This window comes from Pavona decussata, unplaced genomic scaffold, assembly GCF_977016875.1.
Source record: "Pavona decussata unplaced genomic scaffold, jaPavDecu1.1 SCAFFOLD_72, whole genome shotgun sequence".
NCBI classification, from domain to species: Eukaryota; Metazoa; Cnidaria; class Anthozoa; order Scleractinia; family Agariciidae; genus Pavona; species Pavona decussata.
Window position 1 is genome coordinate 800,364 of NW_028145491.1, and position 13,480 is coordinate 813,843.

Here is a 13,480-nt window from a genome sequence, read left to right on the forward strand (position 1 = left end):
GGGAACTTGTTAATATATACAAGGAAGAGCAGCGGACCCAAGATGCTTCCTTGTGGAACACCGAAAGTGACGGGTAGAGCTTCAGATAATTCATTCTCACAAGAAGTTCGCTGTTTCCAATTACTCAATTACGATGTAAACCACTCCAAAGTACTGGTAGAGACTCCAACTGATGACAGCTTGGACATCAAGATTCCATGATCCACCGTGTCGAACGCCTTAGTGAGATCCAGGAAAACCGCACCGCAAATGTGCCCTTTCTCCATGTTAAGTAGGACTTCATCAGCAAAGCTAGACAATGCAATGGCTGTTGAGCGTTTTGAGCGAAAACCAAACTGATTGTTTGAATTCAGATAGTCGTGCAACTGGGAGTGTACCACTCTTTCTAAAATCTTGCTAAGAGTGGGCAGTATAGAGATTGGGCGGTAGTTTGTTGCATTGGTTCGGTCGCCTGATTTAAACAGGGCTGACACCTTAGAGCTTTTCCAAATCCCAGGAAATTTCCCTGAGCGAATAAATAAATTAAACAACTTCGTGATGGAATGACTAATTGATTGAGCGCCACACTTCAGAAGCCTTGCGCTTATACTGTCCAATCCAATTGCTTTATTAGTCTTGAGACTTTGTAACTGCTTCAGAACTACTGCTTCGCTAGTTTCTTTTAATTGAAACGATCCTGAATGGTTAGCAGCAGACATTGAAACAGGAGCTGCAGGTCTTATTTTGTCAGCTAGAATCTTTCCTATTGAGGCAAAGTGAGAATTCAAAGCAGAAGCGATAGACCGTGGAGATGTAAATTGAGCTCCGTCAGCGATAATGCATTGTGGACAAGAGGACTTGACGGTACGGGATGACACTTCGTTTACAGCCGCTCATAATTTATTTGAATCTCCTTTGGCTTCTTTGATTAAGTCACAATAATAATTGGTCTTAGCAGACTTTATTTCACGGTTCACCAAATTTCGAAGCCTTCTGTATTTGGTCCACTCCCTTCCATACAAGAAAAAATTGAAAAATGAAAAGAATGGGCTAATAACCAGTCAACTACAAGAGGCAAGGGGACAGACATTAGCGACAATGAAAGTGCCAGGCCAGCGTCTTTTACAAGCTAACAAACCCACATCTGACGATGATGATGTAAGTGATGGAGACGACACTGTTGTTGTGGGCAAAACATGGTGCAGTGAAAGTGAGGGGATGTTTAGTGAGAGTGATGATAGCGAGTGTGAACTTGGCCATCGCATGCAGCACTAGAAGTGGACGGAGTGCCACACGCTTTGCATTATATTGGTGAATTGTTTAACCCTAAATAGTATAGAAAAGTGCTTAGACCTTAATAATATTGTTTAAATTATATTGTATTTCGTTGTAATAAGTGTGAATAAAATTGAATTGAAAATTGAATTGAAGTTTGTTCAGCTTAAATGGCAGGGGTATTTTGCCGAATGCCAAATGTTGCATTTTACGCCACCTATGACAGTTTATCATTAAGCAACGAACGAAGTTATTTAGGTCTAAGCACTTCTCTTAACCGTCTAGGGTTAAGCACTGGTTATACAGACAGTAAGCTTTAAGTTGTTGTTATGGCAGCCATTCCATTAAAGGACGTCTATGGATTCAGCATTCGGCGTTCCGCAAAATACCCCTGCCGCTTCAAAATTAAACTATAAATTATACTTGGCTTCATGTGAATAAACATACTACCTGTTAAACAAGGTAGTAAGGTATCCTCTTGAACCCAAAAAACCATTTCAATAAAAGAGGCATTCTAGGCTACATGATTAAGTGAGTGGGGGTCCAAAATCAAATGTCAAAATATTACATGTATGTACACTAAAGGTAAATATTCAGGACAGGAAATTCGATCTCCTATTGATATTTATTTTTTCTGTTGTTTCTATTCTTTTTCGAGGCAAATTTGTGTATATAGCAATCAGCACAGAAATAAACTAAACAACGATCTTTAAAAAATTTGCACAAACAAGCGAATAAACATTTTGCGTAAGCTAATTGTATTGATCAAAATGAAATCACACTTCGCCCTTAACGTTCTTTGAAAAGACTTTAAGTCAAGAATACTCACACATCTAAATCTTTGCCGGTTTATCCTATTCTTTTAAGTATTTGTGTTTGTTCTCTGTAAAGATTGTCACAAATAAATGTTAAAATAGAAATATACGCGAGAAAAAATTGTCAGTAATTTATGCCAATGATACAGTGTATTGCAAGACGTCTGACTAACTATTTTACCTGAGAATCAAATTTTCTTAAATGAAGCAAAATGGATGAGATAAGGAAATAAACCTCCGAGGGAAATAACAAACATGGACCAAAAACAAGCTCAAGAGACTGCTCTGAAGGTAGCAGCGTCAACACTGCAAGAAAAACAATATCTTGCAAAACAGCAAATTAAAGTTTTGTCAACAAAATCACATAAAATAATATACTCGCCTCTTTGGAGATCAATAACAAGTCCTTTTATTCCATTGCTGATTTTTCGTTCGTTTTACAACGTTAAGTAAGCGAAAAGTTTCACTTCAAGAGGAAACATGCAACGTTTCGTCGTGTTCGATCAGAGTAAAATGATTTCTCTTCGGCCACTGTTTATGATATCCCGCCTCTAAAAGAGTCCATTTGTTTTCCATTTGTTGCCCTGCTCTTTTTACCGCTGTTGGAAGGCAAAATTGGAGGAGATTAGAAAATAAAACTCCAAGGGAAAAATAAAAAACATGGCCCGAAAAAAATGAGCTCAAAATACTGCTCTAAAGTTAGCAGTATTTAGCGTTAGCTTTAATTAAGTTAAACTGCGTGTCAACAGTGCAAGAAATCAATATCTTGCAAACCAGCAAAGATTTGGTAACAAAATCACATAAATATACTTGCCTCTTCTGAGAATAACCAGTCCTTTTATTCCACTGCTGATTTTTTCGTTCGCTTTACAACGTAAGTGAGCGAAACGTTCCACTTCAAGAGGAAAAATCCAACGTTTCATCGCGGCGGATTGGAGTAAAATGAGTTCGCTTCAAGATTCGGTTGCTGTTTATGCCACTACCTCTCCCGCCGGCCGCGAGTCGTATTTATAATCTTTCTCCCGCTGTTGGAAAGCAAAATTTGGAGGAGATAAGAAAATAAAACTCCAAGGGAAATAATGAACATGGACCAAAAAAAGTGAGCTTAAAGTGGCTAGAAGTAGTTTTCAGCATTTTTACTTAGTATTATTTGAAGGGTTAATAAAAACAGTTAAAGAAAGATAGCAACTTCACTTTGGCCTAGTTTAATTGCCATTTATAAGTTAATTGAAATTTGATATTGTGACGTCATCAGTTGTTACCATGGTAACATTACTAGGTGATAAGCAAGACCTATTTTTGAGCTTCTGGTGCTGATAACTTTAAAATTTGTCCGGTGACCCCCAACTATTTTTACGTAATAGTGTTTTGTACTTAAAATGGAAACTTGAAAGCAATTTTAAAAAAATTCTACGGAGCGAATTTTTTGATATTGCAATAAAACATGATTATTCACTGCTGTAGAATCCACTCCGTAGAATTTTTTCAAAATTGCCATACAGTTTTCTCTTCATGATTGGGCCGTATTAAAATAACTTAATGCTCCCAACCCATGAAAATATCGAACAAGATAACAACAACAAATGTATGGGAGAAAGGGGGTAGGGGATGAAGTGCTCGAGTTGCCAATATTATTGGAATCTTACAAGATGAGACAGGTACAATGTAAGGTGGTTGGGAACGAGAGGACTCACACAATAATAACATTTGTCACACAGCAACAACCAGGCTAAAGAGAGGTCCTAATCCTCTCTCTGGAGTCCTAATCCCCAGGCCATGAGAGGTGGTAATCCTCTCCCTCTTTTTCATGAGTCCATCAAGTCCCCAGGCTACAGAGAGGTCCTAATCCTCTCTCTGGGATCCTAATTCCCAGGCCCCCTGGGGACAACCACAACAACAACAAAGGTTTAGCTCATTGTTACCATGATAAGAAGTTCATTGTTACCATGGTAACAAGGATATATGGGGGGCCCATTCTGCCACCAAAACTGACCATGTGAGTCTATGGGGCAAAGGGGCGACCTGTATGGAGCACTTCATCCCCAAAAATACACAAAGTGTATTCCCCATAGACGAATAATAAGAAGAAAATAAGCTCATAAAATCAATCTAGAATATACAAGACTGCAAATGGAATTCGGCCATCGGAAAGTGGCCGACTAATGCTGTTGGTAAGTTTCGGGAAAAATCTTGGAACCCGGGCCCCTTTGTATCCAATATCTGCACCATACCTAAGACTGTTACATAAACTCAAGACAAATAAATGGTCTGGGTGGTCAATAAGCACCCTCTCTAGGTTATTGACATTAATAGGAGTGGGTAAGGACCCAGTGAATGCTTCACTTTCTCCGGGAAGGGTTGGAGTGAAGAGTTCCCTTGTGTCCATCCCTTGCAGTGTCTCGATCGTGTTCCCTGGGCTCTCGTAGTGTCCCTGGAAGTTTGGGGCAGTCACGTCCCGGGTGTGCCCCTGCACACTTGTTACAGACATGTTTGAAACTACAGGGGTCCCTGTTGCACCACCCACTACGGTTGAAGTTATGGCAAGTGCCTCTGCGCTCGGCCCCAGTTGAGACACTACTAGTTTGGGGTCCATTTGAAAAAAGAGGATACTCCTCCTTTAGCACAGATGGTGCCACCGTAAATATCGTAAGCCATAGCTGCTGATCAATTTCCGACCACACACGGGTCTTATGTTGACCAGCTTTTTGGCGGAATTTATAATCATAAATTGCCCATCCTAGACCCTTATGTACCCGTGCAGCATACCTAATCAAGCTAAGGTACTGTAATAGCTCTTGGGAACGCAGAGGGAACTTCTGCGTGAAAACGCTCATATACGTCGTGAACGCGGTGGTCCACTGATCAATTTCTGTGATAGGGGTGGATGTTTTGCCTTTCTTTGAGACTCGAACAACTGAATTGTCAAGGGTGAGCACCAGAGTATCATCCTCATTGAACTCTGCTAGACTTTTTGGAAGGAGCTTTGATAACTCAAAGAACTCACCGGACTGTATATCCTTCACGTATTGCGCAGGGATGTCCTGGAATGGCGCCGCATGTTGACATACATTCGATGGAGTTGCTGTTTGCTGTAGTGTGACAGGCTCGATGGCTGGTGTGGCGGGAATGGGATTTGAAGCTGTTTGCGAGGAACTTGGCTGCAAAACCTGAACAGCGTCCAGAGCTGCTTCGTTGGCGAGTTCCCTCGAGGCAGCAGCAATAGACTCCTGAACCAGTTGGCGAATTGTATTTAATTGTCCTTGCGAGAAGGTGGCATCGTTCGCATTTGCGTTGAACACATGGTCTTGGGAATTTACCCCCACGTTGTTTGGTAGATTTGGTTCTCGCAGATTTGCGTTTGAAGCCGTGACTTGGGGACCAGAACCTCTTAGCCGGTTCAAAAGAGTGGCCCTGTTGCCGGTGGAAGCAATCTTCTTTTGTCGGCACAAGTTTCTTAGTTGTTGGACCGAAAAACTGTTCAGAAGTGCGGCATCGGCGACCACATTCCTCTCTTGAACGCGGGACTTTCGACGAAGCGGCGGCATTGTCCTTGTCTGTGTACGTAAACTTGAACGGAAGTTCGTAGAAACAAACCAAAACACACTAAAAAACTCCGCTAGAGCGAAGTTCAGACGAGTAATAACGGCAAAAATTCACAGTTAGCTACAATTTCTCAAACAGTCTCTGGGAGGTCAGAGAACTTGAAGTGAACTACAGTGTGAAGATACGGCCGCATGGTCTTTGACTGACATGAAGGAAAGGCATGAATGTGATTGGTCTAGAGCTAACGCGTCACGAGGGGAAAAAGAGAATCTTGTCACGGTGGAATATTGCGTGACAAACAGTTTGTTTCAGAAGGGTAGCTCATCTCAATTCTCTGACCTCCCTTTCATGGTTGTTTGCATTAACTTAAATTTATGTTACTTATAAATTGGCTAAAAAATGGGGGTCACCAGGCTCGCTCGCTTGTAAATATCTTCGCGAATTCAAACATTTTCCGCGCGATTCGCGCGCGATCCCACGCACTTAAAATCTAGACTTTTAAAGATCAACATCTGCTCATGCTCAATTTTGACAACTGCTGACTGTTATTCGCTCTGTACACGCTGTCGATATTTGTGTAAAATAACTGCCTCGAACGACGAATTCAGCTGACATTTGCTGACTTTGACATTTCTTACATTTGCATTGTAGTTTAAAACTCACCTTTTAGGATTTGCTCGTAATTTCTGATAAGATTATTTACTTTTCTGCGCCTGGATTCCGCGAAAATGCGAGCGAAATAGCTCACACGTGCTTATGACAGTGGTGAAAATGCAATGTCGTTGGATCGCTTGGATGATGAGTTTTTTTCACACAGAGTACTATTCTTCGTGGCTGTTTTCTTCAAAGTGTTTTACTATGGCCGCAAGGATTCTCTTGGTGCGAGTGACTCGCGGTTTCTTCGATTGTGATGTGGATGGCGCATGCGAGAGGATCGCAACTACTCCTTTTTTGCCAAACCTCGAGTAAACATGACGAAGATCATTGTAAGAAAGGCCTCTCCCAGCAATATTTTGAACCAACGCTTTTTTAACTGGGCCATTATCGTCGCTGGCGTTGAATAGCTTGTTGCTGAATGTGAGAAGGAGCTCGTGGCGGCGATCAAGGTACAACACGTTTTCAATCGCATGTGAAACGCTGGTGACACTGGACCTTTGGATGATGTCTTCTGTGCTCAAGTTTAGCGGTGAGTCAAATAGAATTCTTCGCAGAGCCCGTACATCCTCTAATGCATCGTGTGCATCAAATTCTTCGTTGAAAAGGTGGATGTACAGACTCCGCTGGTTGGGTTTGCAGAAGCCACCATTTCCGAGTAGAAGCGCTGTGTGTTTGTCGTTGATTAGGCTCTTGACAAGATGCTGACTGTCGGCAAAATTGACATTCATTTCGGTAAGATTATCTTGAAAGGTTCTGTCACTGTTTCGAAGCAGTATAGGCACATCAAATGTGGCAGAATTATGGCCAATTAAAACTAAAGTAGAATTAGGATCTTTATCTTGTAGTTGCTTTAGAAATGTAATAAAATCTTGAAGTGCCTTTCCTGGGTTGACACTCACCACCGGACTGTTTGATTTACACAATGTCCTTTTTCCATTAATTGACTTGATAGTCAAATTGTTTACAAGTGAAGCCCCAGTGCTGATGTTACTTCTTGGTAGAATATAGTGTGAGAATTCATGCTTGCCATCTTCACTGGTGGCGGATATTTGACAAAGCTCAGCTGCTCTCCCGGTACATGTTGTCTCGGGGTCGAATACAATTAACTTGTGTTTTCTCATGGGGTCATATAGTAAGGAAAGCTGGGTGGGTCATGGTTTGTGAGGTGACACTAGTTGTTCATATCTTTTAAATTCAGTAAATGGTATCTTCTCCGACAGATCAATTGCAATTTGCGAGTCTGCGCTTTTTGTGGTATCTAAATTCAAACCCACTGAAGATCCATATGTGGTTCCCTCATTACTTTCCTTTCTCAGTGTCTGTGAGGTTTTCTGCATTGCTAGCTGACTACGCCTACTTTTGAATTCTTTTGTTGTTTTCCTCTGTTTGTTGTAAGCAACCCTTTTGTCCATTGCGGCAGCATGATCAATGTGGTGAAATCCAGGCTCGATGTTGAGATGTTCTAATGCTTTTGCAGTGTAACTATAACCAATGTTGGTTTGAGCTACTCCACATGCAACCCTGAAGTCATTGCTTTCACTGCGTCCGTAATAACGGGTTTTGGGATTTTTTGCACCTATAGTGCTGTTGAGGCTCTCATTCCTCTGTGAATTGGCACAAGGTGCAAGTTTGTTGACAACAATGTCAGTCGAGTACTCACTGAATAATTCAGTGAGTACCTTCTTTAGTGCCTCGCCATGGAGATCTTTACAATTTGGTAGGTCTGTGTGCTTATAAGCAGTTGGATTCTGCTTATAACCACACCAAGAGACATTGCAAGAAGTATGTTCTCCAAATGCATAGGGGATGATGCATTGGAGGCCTTGTTTGAGTGATTTTGAATCCCCTGCATTTTGAGTTACACAGTACCTAAAACACTTCGTCAGGTAGTTTATGACCTTCGGACTCAGAGCTGAACAGTTGGATCCCTTGAAACGATCCTTTAAATTGTACAGTCTAGAGTTTAGGGATCTTTTAGCATGCACGATGTCAGACCATTTCTTAACACCATATGGTACTTTCTTGTTGATGTCCGCTAAGGTTGTGGAGTTGTCATCCCCAACATAGACAGAGTATTTAATACCAGATTGTGGAGCTTTGGTCCATAACTCGCAAGCAACATCTCTCTCCATACTCTTTGAAGATCCGCTGTGGTTCTTACGGCAGTCATGTTTGGTTTCTTTACCTGTCACTTTGTTGGCTGCACATGACCTACACATCTTGCATCGAGTAGAGTAACTAAGCACCTTTCCAGTTGCAAGGCCCATTGCAGCCCCATGACCAGTTGTGGAATTATGCCCCCTCCTCCGTTTCTGCCATCCCATGTCATATGATACTGCAATGCCTACAAGACCCTCAGTGGGCTCAACAGTGGATTGTTCTGCGATAGCTTTTTCTAATTCGAGGCTACATTCACAACTTTCTCTTGCCACTTCCTCCACTGCTTTTCCAATTTCCCTTTTTCGTGTTTTAAAAAGTACCATATTCATTGTTGGAATGTTCATTGTGGACAACAAATTACTCAAGTGTGTATGCCCAATCCCAGCATGCAGGGACCCCAATGCCGCCCTGGTGTTGACATCACTCACAAGAGGGCCACGGCTACCAGTCCTGTGTTGTGCTGACGATTTTACTTCATTTGTGCCACCACAAAAAGTACACTTTATGCTAAAAAAGGTAGACAATCCACTGCGTTTTTCCATAAGTATGTTTTGAAGGGATAATGGACCTGTGTGACCAATAAATAATATTAAAGACTCACCATGGTGGTCTTAGAGTACGAGCAGTCTCTTATTTTTGGTTGGGATAGTGGAGCGAGCAAGCCCGCACGCGGAAGTCGCCTGCTGCGGAAAGTCACCCACGTGAGGGTGGGTATTTTTAGTTTTTGTCCTCGAGAGGGTGACTTTCCGTAGAAGGTGACTTACCTCGCTCACACTACTAATGCTCGCTCTACTATTTCAAACAAAAATATTATTTGACCCTAATTCTCTTGTCCCCCATTGTTTAAATTACTCACTTAATTACATCCATTTTGAAATCACTGGTGATCCTTGGAATCTGATTGGTCCAAAATGATGCAATTTATTCCCAAATTGCACCATTTCTTGCTCTAAATTGCATCCTTTCTTTAGCCCATCCAAATGGAAAGGAAGTAACACAAATAGAATATTAAGAATATTAATATTGACAATGATACTCTGTGATTTCAAAATGGATGTAACTGTATTTATTTTTTGCTAGAAATGGATACCAGTAATTTGACAGAACTAAGTTATTACTAAAAAATCATTTTCTTGATTACAAATTTACAGTAATGGTAACAAAAGCAGGAACACAAGAGAACAGCTGTGGATACAAGCCAAACTTTTTTCACAGCAGTTTTCTGCTCTCCCAATCTTTGACTAGTGTTACCATATTCAAATTGAAGTGGCTTTCGCTCAACCGAATGCAAATTGAAATAGAATGATTTCACATAACCTGTGAAACAAGTTTATGTTCACTATGTTTTATATTGGTAATTGAACTGAGTGGAGTGCAAAAAACTGCTGTGAAAAAAGTTTGGCTTGTATCCACAGCTGTTCTCTTGTGTTCCTGCTTTTGTTACCATTACTGTAAATTTGTAATCAAGAAAATGATTTTTTAGTAATAACTTAGTTCTGTCAAATTACTGGTATCCATTTCTAGCAAAAAATAAATACAGTTCTGGCTGCTTTTACAGTATTTAGTTATTTGAAAATAAATCATGTGACTAAGGTTAGCCTGTATACTGGTTGAATGTTGAAGCAAAATAATAATAACAATAAAAATAAAAAATAAAAAAAATCTAAAAAAAATAAAAAAAATCTAAAAAAAAAGTATTTCAAATTGTTTCCATTCATCTCTTTTTAATTGTTAGATAGTTAAAGCAATGTAGACTTCAAGTAGTCTCTTATTTAGCTCAGAGAGAGTAGAAAAGATGCTCGTCACAAAGAGACAGTGTGGGGGAGGGAGCTTTTGTGTTTCATCTGCTCCGCAATCACTGTGAGAGTAAGATACCACTCATAGTCTACAGATAAGACTGTAATAGGGTGATTTTACTTTTTACTAAAAGTGATTACGATTCATCTGATATTGCAATACACTTGGAATAAGAAATAAATCTCCATTAGGTATCATTTACATTGAATAATCAGTGAAAAAACCATTCTCTTCCCCAGAACTGCCGTGCCCTCCTAGCTAGTTCAGAGAGCCAGGCAGCTTTGGGTACCAAAATGAGGAAGAACCAGATGTAGAAGAGAAATAATTTAATCAACAATTTTATGGAAAAGCAAATTAAATGATTTATCTACATTTCTTGAGTTTGAGCCTTGCCATATAAGAATACTGCTTGAAGAAAACTTAAAGCAAAAATTTATATTTTCCATGAAATAATCTTCAATTGTTGTTCTACAAATTAAAAGACTCAGTGCATCAGTGAGAATATCAGGGATAATTTTGACTTACCTGCGTGACAGTGTGAGCAGCATTTCAGGTCATTTGTTAAGACTTCCAAATCAATCACTCTTGACCCTGAGGGCTGAAAACTCTTTCCATTGACAGTTTGCTATAAGACAGATAATTGTCTGCATTGAAGACTTCTGACAGGAATGCGACCGGTTTTTACACGAGACAAAACATTTTACAATTTGGGGTTAATTGAATAAAGTTCATCGAATAAAAGCTCACCTCTTGGGACCTAGTTGCCCTTTTTTTAGCTGGCTCCATATATTCTTCCTCTGTTTCATTTTCTTTTTCACTGGGTCGTTTTGACTTCGCCGCATTTGCCTTCGCGAGGCTTTCAAACACGCTTTGTCGTTTTCGTGAGGTGAAGCACCCTTTATAGCGTGGAGCACACACAAAGGGTTTTTCTTTTCCATCATCTTCGCCACCAGCGCCGTAAGCGACCGAAAACATTTTAAACACTGTCCTGATATCGACGCCAGCCCATTAGAAAGGCCGAAGAAAACCGAAAATGCATTTTTCTTCTTCTTGACTTTTGTTGTTTTCTTCACTAGTCAAGCACTCGATCGCGGAAAAATTTGCTTTCACCATGGTATACGATACACTGACTGCAGTTTTAACTCAATTTTCCTTGAGGTACCAACTCCAAACATTTCGAGGACCAAAGCTTTTAGGAAGACTTAACCAACAACTCGTACTCGAAGGCGTATAAAATTTTTGGGACACAACTATTTGGCCGCCATCTTTGTTTTGATTTTGTGAAACTTTAAATAACGCGCGCGTGTCGTGGAGGCTGGTTGAGAAAAGATAACATCGGCCTAAGGGAGGTGACGTCATTGGGTTATTCTTCGGAGCAGCCACGATCCGAGATCCGATTATACCGGAAATTGACCTGCATTCATTCTCTTTTAGTACGGTAATGGCGGACGACGTCGGTGAAATAGAGACTTCGAACGTTTGTTAGGATTCGTTATGGTAGAATACAGAGTTCTTTCTACTTTCGTTTCTCGGCTACTGAACACTGATCCCAAGGATTTTATGCTCGATTTGTGGAAGAAACGTGGAACTATGAAAACAGTCAAGATTTGCTCAGGTAACATCGACCTACGGGAGGATAACATCGACCTAAGGGAGGTTAACATCGACCTACGGGAGGTTAACATCGACCTAAGGGAGGTACGTTTTAGAGCACCACGTTTGTATCGGATGTCTTATACTGGCACAATCGTACACATGGAAAGCTTATTTGCAAGCATTAAACTTACAATCTTGCAGGGGCTTTTCTAATCGTTGACCTGAGTGTCATTTCAAACTCATAACATCCACCTACAGGAGGTTAACATCTACCTAAGGGAGGTAGAGTAGCCTACAGTGTACATTTTATAGTTTATGTTTTATAGTAGTCAATTCATACGCATATAAGCTTACACTCTAGCAGGGAAACTTGGGATCATAAGGAGCTTTTCTATCATTGACTTGAATTTCATATTTTTCATTTTTACTAACTCATATTAAACATCCACCTGCAGGAGGTAAACATCTACCTAAGGGAGGTTATGGTATTATAATAAGGAAGGATGGACTTGAGGAAAGCTTACGAATCTTAAGGGGCTTTTGCACTTCGTGTACATGCCGTTTTAGAATAAATTTATTTATAAAGAATTATTATTATTATTATTATTATTATTATTATTATTATTATTATTATTATTATTATTATTATTTGAAAAGCCTTTTAATCTCACTAGAATGAGATTAATGAGAGTTTTCTCATTTTTTTATTTATACTCATAAATGGAATATAATATATTATTATCAATATTATTTTTTGGCAACACACTGACCTATGCTGGGCCATTTATATTCATCTAATGAAACACTTTTACACCCATAAAGATTTGCTGTGAGAGGTCTTATGGGTTTAAATAGAAAAATTGCAGCTGCATCAAAATAGCATAATAGTTTGTTATGATGATTAAAGGCAATTGTTTTCTTGTTGTTGTTGTCATTTTTTCTTGGTTGACCCCATCAACCTGTAATTTCCACATTAAATTTTGCTAGAAGTGACTGTTTATGACTGTTGAAATGATAGATCATTTTTAAAAATATAACCCGTAATATGTCAGAATTTATTTTAATTTAATTTGTGATCTGACTTACAAGAGGTTTGACTGTTTGACTGCTTCATTTTTTATTTACCATTAACCAAAAAATACAACATAAATACATTAAAGATGATACACAATATTCCTACTAAACTATTTACAAGAGTTAATGTATTAAAGGCTAGGAAGCCTATGTAGAAGCCTGGGGCTTATTAACTATAGGCTTCCTGGAACTATAGGATAAACCATAGAAGTTAATGGTACTGAATGAAAATTCCAATTAATTTTTTTTTTAAAGAAGAAATAAAAAGAAAGAAAGGAAAAAAAGAAAAGGTGTGTAGCTCAACAAAGAGTCAATCTAACTAAGAAAGAAGGAATTTTCTAAGTCTTTTGCCAAACAAACTGATACTTTCACTGTTTTGAATTTCACAACTAAGCGAGTTGAAAAACGTAGGACCTTAAAACCGAATTGAGAATTTTCAAAGATTAGTTCGACAATAAAGTATATAGAAAAGGTTGGAATTTCTTGTATTATAAGAATGTATCTGGCTTGCAAGAGTAAACATATCACGAAAATAATTTGGAAGTAAGCTTCTTTTAAAAAGATACATAAATTTACCTATGTGG

The 13,480-nt window shown here is 39.4% G+C and overlaps 1 pseudogene across 1 annotated transcript; it reads right to left on the reverse strand.

Moving 5' to 3' along the window:
• Positions 1–6,183: 6,183 nt before the first annotated feature.
• LOC146476826 (uncharacterized) lies at positions 6,184–11,257 on the reverse strand (annotated as a pseudogene). Its single transcript, XR_014865477.1, has 2 exons — positions 10,752–11,257; positions 6,184–8,997 (listed from the first exon to the last, which is right to left on the reverse strand). The product of XR_014865477.1 is annotated as an uncharacterized LOC146476826 (transcript).
• Positions 11,258–13,480: the final 2,223 nt, after the last annotated feature.